We start from the raw sequence: 12,899 nt of genomic DNA on the forward strand, positions 1-12,899 counted from the left end.
TTGAAATTTATTTGCTATTGTAACAGAACTAAGAGGTGAGAACTTTGAGAGGTGATTAGGTCATGACAGCTTCACTTTTATGGGTGGATTTAATGCCTTAATAAAAGGGTTCCGGAGAGTGGGTTCTCTCTCTTGCCCTTCTGTCCTCTGCCATGGGATGACATAACAAGAAGGCCCTTGCAAAATGCTGGCTCCTTAATTTTGGACTTCCTAGGCTCCAGATATATAAGAAATAAATTTCTGTTCTTCTTAAATTACCCAGTGTGTGGCATTCTGTTGTAGCAGCACAACACAGACTATGACAGTGAGTCAGACTCCAGTTTTTCACTTTGTGCATTAATATTTTATACTTTTCATCATAGAGATATTTCACTACTTTGGTTAAGTTAATTCCTAGGTATTTTGTTTTATTTGTAGCTATTGTAAATGGGATTACTCTCTTGATTTCTTTTTCAGATTGTTTGCCATTGGCATATAGAAATGCTACTGATTTTTGTATGTTCATTTTGTATTCAGCAACTTTACTGAATTATTTACCAGTTTTAATAGTTTTTTGGTGGAGTCTTTAGGTTTTTTCCAAACATAAGATTATATCATGTGCAAGTGAAGATAATTTTACTTCTTCCTCTTGCGTTTGGAAGCCTTTTATTTCCTTCTCTTATCTGACTCCTCTAGCTACAGCATCTGGTACTATGTTGAATAACAGTGGTAACAGTGGGCATCCTTGTCATGTTCCAAATCTTAGCAGAAAGGCTTACCGTTTTTCCCCAATCAGTATAATACTGGCTGTGGGTCTGTCATATATGGCTTTTATTATGTTGAGTTATGTTCCTTTTATAGCCAGTTTTATGAGGATTTTTATCATAAAGAAATGCTAAATTTTACCAAATGCTTCTTCAGAATTAATTATAAGATCATATTGTTTTTGCACTCCATCCTGTTGATGTGAAGTATCACATTGATTGATTTGTGTATATCAAACCATTCTTGCATCCCTTGGATAAATCCTACTTGGTCATAATGAGTGCTCTTTTCAATGTGTTGTTGAATTCAGTTTGCTAGTATTTTGTTGAGGAGTTTTGCATCAATATTAATCAGAGATATTGGCCTGTACTTTGTTTTTGATATGTCTTTGTCTGGTTTAGTTATCAGGGTAATACTAGTCATGTAAAATTAGTTTGGAATTATTCCCTCCTCCTTCCTTTTTTGGAATCATTTGAGTAGAATACGTATATGTTCTTTAAATGTTTGGTAGAATCCAGCAATGAAGCTATCGGGACCTGGGCTTTTCTTTGCCAGATTTTCATTATAGCTTTGATCTCATTACTTGTTATTTCTCTGTTCAGGTTTTGGACTTCTTAATGGTTCAATCTTAGTAGGTTACATGTCTAGGAATTTATCCACTTCTTCTAGGTTTTCCAATTTACTGGCATATAGTTGCTCATAGTAGGCAGTAACGATCCTTTCTACTTCTGTGATAAAGTTTGTGATGTCTCCTTTTTCACTCTGATTTTATTCATTTGAGGATTCTCTCTTTCATTCTTAGGCTGTCTAAAGGTTTGTCAATTTTTTGTCTTTAAAAAAACAAACTTTACATTTTATTGATCTTTTGTATTTTTATTTCAATTTCATTTATTTCTGCTCTTATCTTTCTTTTCTTCTAGTAATTTTGAGTTCTGTTTGCTCCTGCTTTTCTAGTTATGATGCATTATTAGATAATTTATTTGAAGTTTTCCTTTTTTTAATGTAGGGGCTTATAGCTATAAACTTCCCTCTTAGTATTGTTTTCACTGTTTCCCATGGGTTTGGGTATGTTGTGTTTCCATTATCATTTGTTCCAAAAACTTTTTCAGTTTTCTCCTTAATTTCTTCATTGACCCACTGGTCATTCAGGAGCATATTGTTTAATTTCCATATATTTGTATAGCTTCAAAAATTCCTCTTCTTATTGATTTCCAGTTTTATTCCACTGTTCTCAGAGAAGATGCTAGATATTATTTCAATTTTTAAAAATGTTCTAAGACTTGTTTTGTGACTTAACATATGATCTATCTTTGAGAATGATCTATGTGCTGAGGAGAAGATTGTGTATTCTGCAGCCTTTGGATGAAATATTCTCCAAACATCTATTTGGTCCATTTGGTCTACAGTGCAGATTATGTCTGATGTTTCTTTGTTGATTTTCTGTCTGGAAGATCTGTCCAATTCTGAAAGTGGAGGAGTGAAGTCTCCAGCTGTTATTGTATTGGCTTCTATCTCTTTAGTTCTAATATTATTGGCTTTATATATCTCAGTGCTTCAACATTGGGTGCATATATATTTTAAATTGTTATATCCTCTTGAATTGACTCTTCATTATATATAATAACCTTGTTTGTCTCTTCTGATAGTTTTTGTCTTGAAATCTATTTTGTCAGATATAAGTATAGCTACTCCTGCCCTTTTTCAGTTTCCATTGGCATGGAATATCTTTTTCCATCCCTTTATTTTCAGTCTTTACGTGTCTTTATAGGTGAAGTGTGTTTCTTGTAGGCAACAGTTCATTGGGTCTTGTTTTTTTTAATCCTTTCAGCTACTTTATGTCTTTTAATTTGAGAGTTTATTCCATTTACAATGTTACAATTGATAAGTAAGGACTTACTCCTGCCATTTCGTTGTTTGTTTTCTGGTTGTTTTGTGGTCTTCTCTTCCTTCTTTCCTTCCTTTCTGTCTTCATTTTAGTGAAGGTGATTTTCTCTAGTAGCATGGTTGAATTTCTCACTTTTTATTTTTTGTGCATCTATTGTATGTTTTTTTTAATTTGAGGTTACCATGAGGCTTGAAAACAATATATTATAACCCACTATTTTAAGATAATAAAAATGTAATACTATTTGCATAACAAGCAAAAAGACAACGAATAAAAACTCTATACTTTAACTTCATTCCCCCACTTTTTAACTTTTTTTGTTTTTCTTTATATATTATTACACTATTTCTTGAAAAGTTGTAGTTATTATTTTTGATTGGTTCATCATTTAGTCTTTCTAGTTAGGACACAAGTAGTTTACAACATCACAGTTGCAGTGTTGTAGTATTCTGTGTTTTTCTGTGTACTTACTATTACCAATAAGTTTTTTACCTTCAGGTGATTACTTATTGCCCATTAACATCCTTTTCTTTCTGATTGAAGTACTCCCTTTATCATTTCTTGTTGGCTAGATCTAGTATTGGTGAAATCCCTCAGCTTCTGTTTGTCTGGGAAAGTCTTTATTTCTCCTTCATGTTTGAAGGATATTTTCATCAGACATACTATTGCACAGTAAAAGGTTTTTCCCTCAATGCTTTAAATATGCCACTTTCTTACATGCCACTTTCACCTGGCCTGTAAAATTTCCACTGAAAACTCTGCTACCAGACATATTGAATTTCCATTGTATGTTACTTACTTCTTTTCTCTTGTTGCTTTTAGGATCCTTTCTTTAGCCATGATCTTTGGGAGTTTGATCAACAAATGCCTTGAAGTAGTCTTCTTTGGGTTAAATCTGCTTGGTGCTATATAACCTTCTTGTACTTAGATATTGATATTTTTATCTAGGTTTGGGAAGTTCTTTGTTATTATCCCTTTAAATGAACTTTCTATCCCTATCTCTTTACCTACCTTGTCTTTAAGTCCAATAAGTCATATATTTGCCCTTTTGAGGCCAATTTCTAGATCTTGTAGTTGTGCTTCATTATTTGTTTTTTTTCTTTCGTCTCATCTGACTGTTTATTTTTCAAATAGCCTTTCTTCAAGTTCATAAATTATTCCTTCTGCTTAATCAATTCTGCTATTAAAAGATTCTGATGCATTTTTCATCATGTGAATTGCATTCTTCAACTCCAGAATTTCTTATTATTTTTAATTATTTTAATCTTTTTCTTAAATTTATATGACAGAATTCTGAATTTCTCTCCTGGGTTGTCTTGAATTTCTTTAAATTTCCTCAAAACAGCAATTCTGTATTCTCTGTCTGAAAGGTCATATATCTCTGTTTCTCCAGGATTAGTCCCTAGTGCCTTATTTAGTTCATTTGTTCAGCTTATATTTTCCTGGGAGATCTTGATGCTTGTGGATGTTTGTTAGTGTCTGGGCACTTAAGAGTTAGGTATGGGCCAGGCACGGTGGCTCACGCCTGTAATTCCAGCACTTTGGGAGGCCAAGGCGGGCGGATCATCTGAGGTCAGGAGTTTTAGACCAGCCTGATCAATATGGTGAAACTCCGTCTCCACTAAAAATACAAAATTAGCTGGGCCTGGTGTCACATGCCTGTAATCCCAGCTACTTTGGAGGCTGACACAGGAGAATCGCTTGAACCTGGGAGGCAGAGGTTGCAGTGAGCTGAGGTCGCACCATTGTACTCCAGCCTGGGCAACAACAGCAAAACTCCATCTCTAAAAAGAAACAAAAGAGTTAGGTATGGACAGTGGTCTTCACTGCCTGGGCTTATTTGTACCCATCCTTCTTGGGAAAAATGTCTATGTATTTGAAGGGGCTTGAGTATTATGATCTAAGCTGTATCTACATTAGTGGAGACCCCAATCCCCACAACAGTGTGGTTCTGGCAGACTCTAGGAGGTACTGACTTGATGATCTAAGAAAGAACTGGAAGAATTCTCCAGATTACCAGGCAAGTCCCTTGTTCTCTTCCCTTTTTTCCAAACAAATGGACTGTCTCTCTGTTATGAGCCACTTGGAGCTGGGATTGCGGTGACACAAGCACTCCTGTGACCACCACCCCTAGGACTGTGCTGGATCAGATTTAAAGTCAACACAGCACTGGGTCTTGCCCAAAGCTTGCTGTAACGATTACCTGGCCCATGTTCACTCAAGGTCCTAGGGCTTTACAATCAGCAGGTGGTAAAGCCAGCCAGACTAGCGTCCTTCCCTTCAGGATGGTTCATTCCCTCAGGTTCTGGGTAGGTCCAGATATGCCATGTAGGAGCCAGAGACTGAAGTCAAAAACCTTATAAATCTACTTGGTGTTCTATTCACTGCAGCTAAGCTGGCACTCAAACCACTCTTCCCTCCCCTTTACACAGGCACCTCTCCCCATGGCCAGCACCAGTTAAGGCCCATGGGGAATACTTTCAAGCTACTGTCAATGTTCAAAGGCCCACGGGATCTTCAGTCAGCATATGATAAAGGTTGCCAGGCCTGGGACTCACCTTCATGGCAGTGGGCTCCCCTCTGGCCCAGGGCAGGTCTAGAAATGCCATCCAAGAGCCAAAGCCTGGAATTGGGGATCCCAAGGGCCCACTTGGGGCTCTACCCCACTGTGGCTGAGTTGGTATGTAAGGTGCAAGACAAAGTCCCCTTAACTTTTCCCTTATCTTTTATCAAGCTTAAGGAGTTTCTCACCATAGCCACTGTTACCGGGGTGTCCTTGCTCACAGAGCTCCCAAGATGGCAGCGGGCCGCTTCCAAGATGGTGGTGGGCCATTTCCAAGATGGTGGCAAGCCTCGTGTTCTCTGACCTGGAGTTCTTGGCCTCACGGATTCCAAGGAATGGAATCTTCGGCCATGCAGTAAGTGTTATAGCTCTATTAGAAGCCATGGATCATGGAAGAGAACCGTGGAACCCAGTGACTAGTGTTCAGCTCAATTAGGATGAACCTGGGCACTTAGCCATGCAGGAACAATGGCAAGTCTTTAGCCCGATCGGGAGTGGCAATGGGTATCTCACTGGATCAGGAGCACAGTGGACAATGGCAAGTCTTTAGCCCGATCAGGAGTGGCAATGGGTATCTCACTGGATCAGGAGCACAGCGGACACCCTGCTGGATCCAGAGGGATGGAAGTCAGCAGCGGGTCTGCGTTGGCGGCAAACAGCAGTGGTGGATGGTGAGCAAAAGCTCAGCTAGAGCCGTAACAAATACAGACCAGAAGAGAGTGCAGTTACGAGATATAATAGAGTGAAAACAGAGCTCCCATACAAAGGGAGGGGACCCAAAGAGGGTAGCCCTTGCCAGCTGGAATGCCTGGGTTTATATCCCGATCATTGTCCCTCCCACTGTGCTCTCAGGCAATAGATGATTGGCTATTTCTTTACCTCCTGTTTTTGCTAATTAGCATTTTAGTGAGCTCTCCTTCCTACCTCTTTGGTCAGGTGTGATCTAAGTTGCAAGCCCTGTGTTTAAAGGTGGATGCAGTCACCTTCCCAGCTAGGCTTAGGGATTCTTAGTTGGCCTAGAAAATCCAGCTAGTCCTGTCTCTCAGTACCCCCTCTCAACAGGAAAACCCAAGTGCTATTGGGGAGGTTGGTCAATGACTGCTCTAACTGCTTCCTGCTGAATTCAGGCGTAGTAGGGGTTGTGCATTGAGATTTCCTCAGGAGGGGTGCCTTCAATGTCATTAACATGGGAGCATGCACTAGCAGGCTGGTCCAGGGGTCCACAGTAGATTTTAGTCATGGATTATATCTGGGGCTCCATTTGAAGAGCCATTTGTAGCTTTACAGCTTCAATTCTGGAAGAGACAAACTTAAAAAGGAGGTTAAAGATACAGGGTCCAAAGAGGAGTAACAGTATTATAGTTGCTAGAGGTCCTAAGAAGGGGAGAATCCAGGGCATCCATTGGCTGAGGAAGCCCCAGGGTCTGGTGTTTTGAAGCTCCTCTGCTCTATGTTGTATTCGATCTTGAATTTCTTTAACTTTTTTGGTGACCATTCCAGATTGATTAACGTAATAACAGCATTCTTCCACTAAAAATAAACAGATTCCCCCTCTTTCGGCAGTTAGCAAGTCTAAAGCTCTTCGATTTTGAAGGACTACTGCTGCTAAGGAGTTAAGTTGATCTTGCAAGGTGACCAGGGAGTCAGTGACCCATTCCATGTCACCATTTAATTCTTGAGATAGTTTGTAGTAGAACTGAGTAGAGGTTTTGATACCACCAATGCCAGTACCTAGTCCACCTAGCACTCCTGCTCCGATAACAAAAGGAAGAATGGGTACCCTTTTGTTGCAGAGCTTAGGTACAACATGACTGTATAAATCATGGTCACAGGGGGCACAAAGAATGAGAGGAAGCACATAGATTCTGAAGAGGCATTCAAACAATGATAAGCTGAGGTACCACAGACAAAAAATATTTCTGAGGGCAGACAGACTATTTGTGTGGGAGGAGTTACCCACCTGATGCATTGGGAGTTGGTTGTGTATATAGTATTGCTAAATTTTACACAGGTGAGGTTTGAGGTATGGGTTATTTCCAGATTGGAAGCAAGAGGTCCTACTAAAATGGAAGTGGTGTTTATTTCTGTGCTGAAGTTGTTCCATTGTTCAGGTACAGGTATTGAAATGTATGGCCTGAAGTGCAGGGGGAGGCACATCCAACAGTTAGTAGGGTTTTGGGCCAAGACCTCATGGAGCCCAGTGAGGGTGGTATTAAGTAGGCTCACCAGGCAAGTATGGGTATGAAGGGTTTCATGTAGTTTTGAGAGATCTAGTCCTTTGTAGGGGCTAGGGGTGCCAGGTACCTGGGTCAGTTGAGGGATTACTTCCTTTACATGTTTTTCTGTTGCCTGATCTTGAACTCCACCCCCATCAGACATACCGGTGTGGGTGAAGTAAGTCTAACAGACAGCAGCTGCAAGTCTTCCAGGACAACTAGAATTAATCACTTTCCCTGTCCAATAGTGAGTATTTGCATGCATGCAAAGAGTGGCAGAGTTATAGCAGTTGCGGGGCATATGGGTGTGGGCATATGGGTGGGGTTTCCCTTAGATAAACTCCTATATGATGGGTCATCAATATCTCTGCGAAGCTGCATTCTCCATAGAAACTCTTGGTAAGAGGAACTACTGGCCATACAGCGGCATGGAGGGGGTGCAGTGAGAGTGAAAGGGGGTAAGAGGACAGTAAAGAGAAAAATATGATAAGGGAGGGCCATGGGGATTTAGATTTTAGTTACTTTCCTCACAGTTGTCTGACAGCCACAAGTCTCCTTTAGCAGTGAGTATGCTGTTCACATCATGAGATGTCCACACAATAAGATCCCTTCCCTGTATTATTATAACTGCTTTAGATGCTAAGACTGCTACTGCCACCACTACCCACAAACAATGAGGCCAACCCTTTGCCACTACATCAATTTCCTTACTCAGATATGCCACGGGGTGCAAGCTCATCCCTCGGACCCATGTAAGGACTCTTAGAGCGATTCCTGTTTTTTCTGTGACATATAAAGAAAAGTCTTGCCCCATTGGCAAGCTTAACACTGGGGCTTGGGTTAGGGCCTTCTTTAGGGCCTGGAAAGCCTCTTCTGCTTCAGGTATCCATCTTACTAAATGGGTATTGGCTTTCTGAGTTTCCTTAATTAATGTATATAATGGTCTGGCTATTTTGCCGTACCTGGGAATCCATATTCAGCAGAAACCTGTTATGCCAAGGAACCCTCTTAGTTGCTTTAGGGTTTGGGGATGAGGATAAGCCAGTATAGGCTGGATACATTCCTCACTGAGGGCCCTGGTGCCTTTGGATAATTTTAACCCTAAGTATTTAACCTGCTGTAAGCAGAGCCGAGCCTTTGGTTTGGCAACCTTGTAGCCACAGGTAGCTAGGAAATTTAAGAGCGCTTGGGTGGCTTGATGGCACAAGGTTTCCGAATGGGTGGCTAAAAGTAAATCACCCATGTACTGAAGAACAAGAGGGTCCAGGTATAAGAATTGGCTCAAGTCTTGGGCTAATGCCTGGCCAAATAGATGGGGGCTATCCCTGAACCCTTGGGGTAAAATAGTCTAGGTGAGTTGAGATGTTAGGTTTGAAGATCTTCAAAGGCAAACAAGAATTGAGAGTCAGGATGTACAGGGATGCAGAAAAAGGCATCCTTAAGGTCCAGGACTGTGAACCACTCTGCTTCCTCTGGTATTTGGGAAAGCAGAGTATAAGGGTTAGTTATAGCTGGGTATAGAGGGACAACGGCCTCATTGATAATCCTGAGATCTTGCACTAACCTCCACTGTCTGTTGGGTTTCTGTACTCCTAAAATTGGAGTATTGCAGGGGCTATTGCATGGTTTTACTAGGCCTTGGGCTTTTAGGTCCTTAACAATCTTTTGGAGCCCTTGTTGGGCCTTGGGTCTAAGGGGGTACTGCTTTTGGTAGGGAAAGGAGGTCGAATCCTTTAGTTTAACTTGAACAAGATGGGCATTCTTTGCTCATCCATATTGTCCTTCTGTTGCCCAGACTTCAGGATTAATTCCTTCCTCAAGCAGGGGACAACAAATGGGTGTTCCTTCTCCTATGTTCAGGTGTATAATGGTGCCTGCTTTTGCTAGAATGTCTCTCCCTAACAAGGGAGTGGGGCTTTCAGGCATAATTAGAAAAGCATGTGGAAAGAGTAAAGTTCTCCAGTCACAAGTCAGTGGCTGGGAGAAGTATCTAGTGACTGGCTGTCCTAGGACCGCTCGGATAGTGACAGATCTAGAGGACAGTTGTCCGGGACAGGAGAGTAAGACTGAGAAGGCCACTCCAGTGTCCAGGAGACAGTTAACCTCCTGGCCCTCAATGGTCAAGCGTACCCGGGGCTCTGTGAGGGTGATGGCATGGGCTGGCGCTTGCCCCAGGCACCCTCAGTCCTGCTGCTGGATCATCTGGTTAGTGGCTTCTGACTCAGAGGACCTTCATCCCCTGGGGCAGTGGGCCTTCCAGTGATTCCCTTGACATGAGGGGCATGGACGAGGAGGGCAGCTTATTTCTACTTGGACAATCTTTTTTAAAGTGTCCTTGTAGACCACACTGGAAGCAAGCCCTATTAGGCATTCAATTTGCCCAGCTTTTCCCTTTTCCAGAGCCTCCAAAGTCCACTTGCCTGAGGGCCATGACTAAAGCGGTGGCCTTTTCTTTATCCTGTTTGTCCTGTTCTGCCTGCTCCTCCTGATCTCTATTATAAAAAACCGAGGTTGCCAAGTTCAATAGGGTTTCTAAGTTTTGCTCTGGGCCTAAGGCAGACTTTTGAAGCTTTTTTCTAATGTCTGCAGCTGATTGAGTGATAAACTTATCCATTAAGATTAGTTGGCCTTCGATAGAGTCAGGTGACAGGGAGGTATGCTTCCTCAATGCCTCCCTTAGTCTCTCCAGAAAGGCAGTAGGATTTTCTCCCTTTCCCTGTGTTATAGTGGACATCATTGAATAATTCACAGGCTTCTTCCTAGTTTTCCTTAGTCCTTCTAGCACGCAAGTTAGTAAATGTCTGCAGCACCAATCTCCATGTTCTGATTCTGCGTCCCAGTGAGGGTCTACACTGGGAACTGCCTGCTGGCCTGTGGGGAATCGTTCTCTTTCCTCTGTTGTCATCCTATCATTGACCTGACTGAGATACCAGAGATCACCAAACTCTAGGGCTGCAGTTACGGCGGCACTTCTTTCATTTGGGGTTAGTGTCTGATTTAGCAGTAACATTATATCTCTCCATGTCAGATCAAAGGATTGTCCTAACCCTTGTAAAACATCAATATAGCCATCAGGGTTATCTGAGAATTTACCTAGGTCTATTTTAATTTGCTTTAAGTCTGAGAGAGAAAAAGGTACATGCACTCCGGATGGGCCGAATTCTCCTCCTCCCACTGGAGGAGGGGGCATAATAGGGGAATATTGGCACTCTTTAGTTCATTGTTTACCCCTTTGTCTATCTCCTTTTGGACCATTTGGGTGGAAGGGTGGGTTTCTATTAGTTGGGGAAGGAGTCAGGGGACACCGCGGTAGGGAAGTAGACTCTGAGGGCTTCCTGTAGGGCATCAATCACACTTTTTACATAATTGCGAGTTGTCTCTTAATGAAAAGAAAATTTGTACATATGGCACTTCACTCCATTTGCCTTATTTTCTACAAAAGAGGTCGAGCTGTAAGATGGTATTATAATTTATACTTCCCTCAGGAGGCCAGGTTTCTCCCCCTTGAAGAGGATATCGTGGCCAGGCAGTACTGCAGAAGAATATAAGTCGTTTCTTTCTTAGCGTCTGAGGGTCAAATTGGTCCCAATTCTCCAGAATATATCTTAGGGGCATTTTTGCATTGGCGGGGGGAACGTTTCCCATCTGAAAAAAGAATATAGGGATGCCAGCATGGGGATGCTAGTCATTTTCCGATGAGCATTAGTCCTAGAGTGTCCTCTAAGGGCCTAATGCTTATTCTTTTCCAGGGTGCATAACCACCCATGGACCTTTGCTTATCGGATTAGTTACGCTCAGCGATGTAGCAATCCTGCACCCCTTTTCCCACTTTTCTTGACCACAAAGAAAGGGTCCTGGGCTGCTGGATTCTAGTGGTACTTTACCAGCATGCCCAACGTTGCCTTTGTGCTCAGAGGTGAGTTCCTTTCCAGGGTGTGTAACCACCCATGGACCTCTGCTTATTGGATTAGTTACACTCACTGATGTAGCAGCCCTGCACCTGTTTTCCCACCTTTCTTGACCACAAAGAAAGGGGTCCGGGCTGCTGGATTCTAGTGGTCCTCTATCAGCATGCCCAACATTGCCTTTGTGCTCAGGGGTGAGTCCTAGAGCTGGCCTGGGTTCCTGAGTATTTCATAACAACCCAGCTGCCCCATCAAGATGCATTCCCATAAAAGCAGTTCTTATGCAAATTCATTTCAGAGAGGGTGTAGGTAAACTTTCGAGTCAGGATTGAGATAGTTTTTTTTATTCTATAAGTACTTTAAGGCTTGGCTGAGGGCAAACAGCTTGCACGTTTGAGGAGACCAATCATTAGGCAATTTTTCAAACTGTGCTTTCACAAGAGTCTCCGTATCAACTATTGAATACCCATTGTGGTTTTTTCCTCAATCACCTGGGAGGAATCATCTATAGTCCTGTCCTGAAAGGAGTTCCTCCTAGGTCTGGTCCGACCTTTGTATGGTAATTAAGATTTAAATCCCCTGTTAGGAAATTTGCTGGGTTAAGGGAATTATCAGTGGTTAGTGTTAAATTACCTTTTTTTTTTTTTTAACAGAATAGCCCCATACTTTAAGATTTTTAAGTTAGTAAGCTACCTTTTTGCTTTTTTGACTTAGAATAATTCTGACCTGGTGAGGTGTGCCTTTCCCCAGACAGCCTCACACCTGAGTCTTAAGTCCAGCAGCCATGCTAATCATTTTTAACCAGCTGACAGGTGCCCGGTATTTTCCTCCAATTCTAAGGAAGGATAGGACAGAATAGCAAGCGAAAGTGATCCAATATTACTCACCACTTTGGAGGTCCCTTGTGGTCACCAAAATGTTACCAGGGTGTCCTTGCTCAAAGAGCTCCAAAGATGGCCACGGGCTGCTTCCAAGATGGTGGCAAGCCTTGTTTTCTCTGCCCTAGGGTTCTTGGCCTCACAGATTCCAAGGAATGGAATCTTGGGCCATATAGTAAGTATTATAGCTCTATTAGAAGCCGTGGGTTACAGAAGAGAACCGTGGAACCCAGTGACTAGTGTTCAGCTCAATTAGGATGAACCCAGGCACTTAGCCATGCAGGAACAATGGCAAGCCTGTAGCCCAATCGGGAGTGGCAATGGGTGCCTCACTGGATCAGGAGCACAGTGGACACCCTGCCGGATCCGCAGGGATGGAAGTCAGCAGCGAGTCTGCGATGGCAGCAAACAGCAGTGGCGGACGGAGAGCAAAAGCTCAGCTAGAGCCGTAACAAATACAGACCAGAAGAGAGTGCAGTTGCAAGATTTAATAGAGTGAAAACAGAGCTCCCATACAAAGGGAGGGGACCCAAAGAGGGTAGCCCTTGCCGGCTGGAATGCCTGGGTTTATATCCCGGTCATTGTCCCTCCCGCTGTGCTCTCAGGCAATAGATGATTGGCTATTTCTTTACCTCCTGTTTTTGCCTAATTAGCATTTTAGTGAATCCCTTTCCTACCTCATTGGTCAGGTGTGTGCTGAGTGGCAAG

At 42.4% G+C, this 12,899-nt stretch overlaps 2 pseudogenes; both read right to left on the bottom strand.

Moving 5' to 3' along the window:
• Nucleotides 1–6,295: 6,295 nt before the first annotated feature.
• Nucleotides 6,296–7,909, bottom strand: LOC129533138 (syncytin-1-like; annotated as a pseudogene).
• A 13-nt stretch (nt 7,910–7,922) lies between these two features.
• LOC129532876 (uncharacterized) lies at nt 7,923–11,053 on the bottom strand (annotated as a pseudogene).
• Nucleotides 11,054–12,899: the final 1,846 nt, after the last annotated feature.

The sequence above is a fragment of the Gorilla gorilla genome, chromosome 3 (assembly GCF_029281585.2).
Source record: "Gorilla gorilla gorilla isolate KB3781 chromosome 3, NHGRI_mGorGor1-v2.1_pri, whole genome shotgun sequence".
NCBI lineage: Eukaryota > Metazoa > Chordata > Mammalia > Primates > Hominidae > Gorilla > Gorilla gorilla.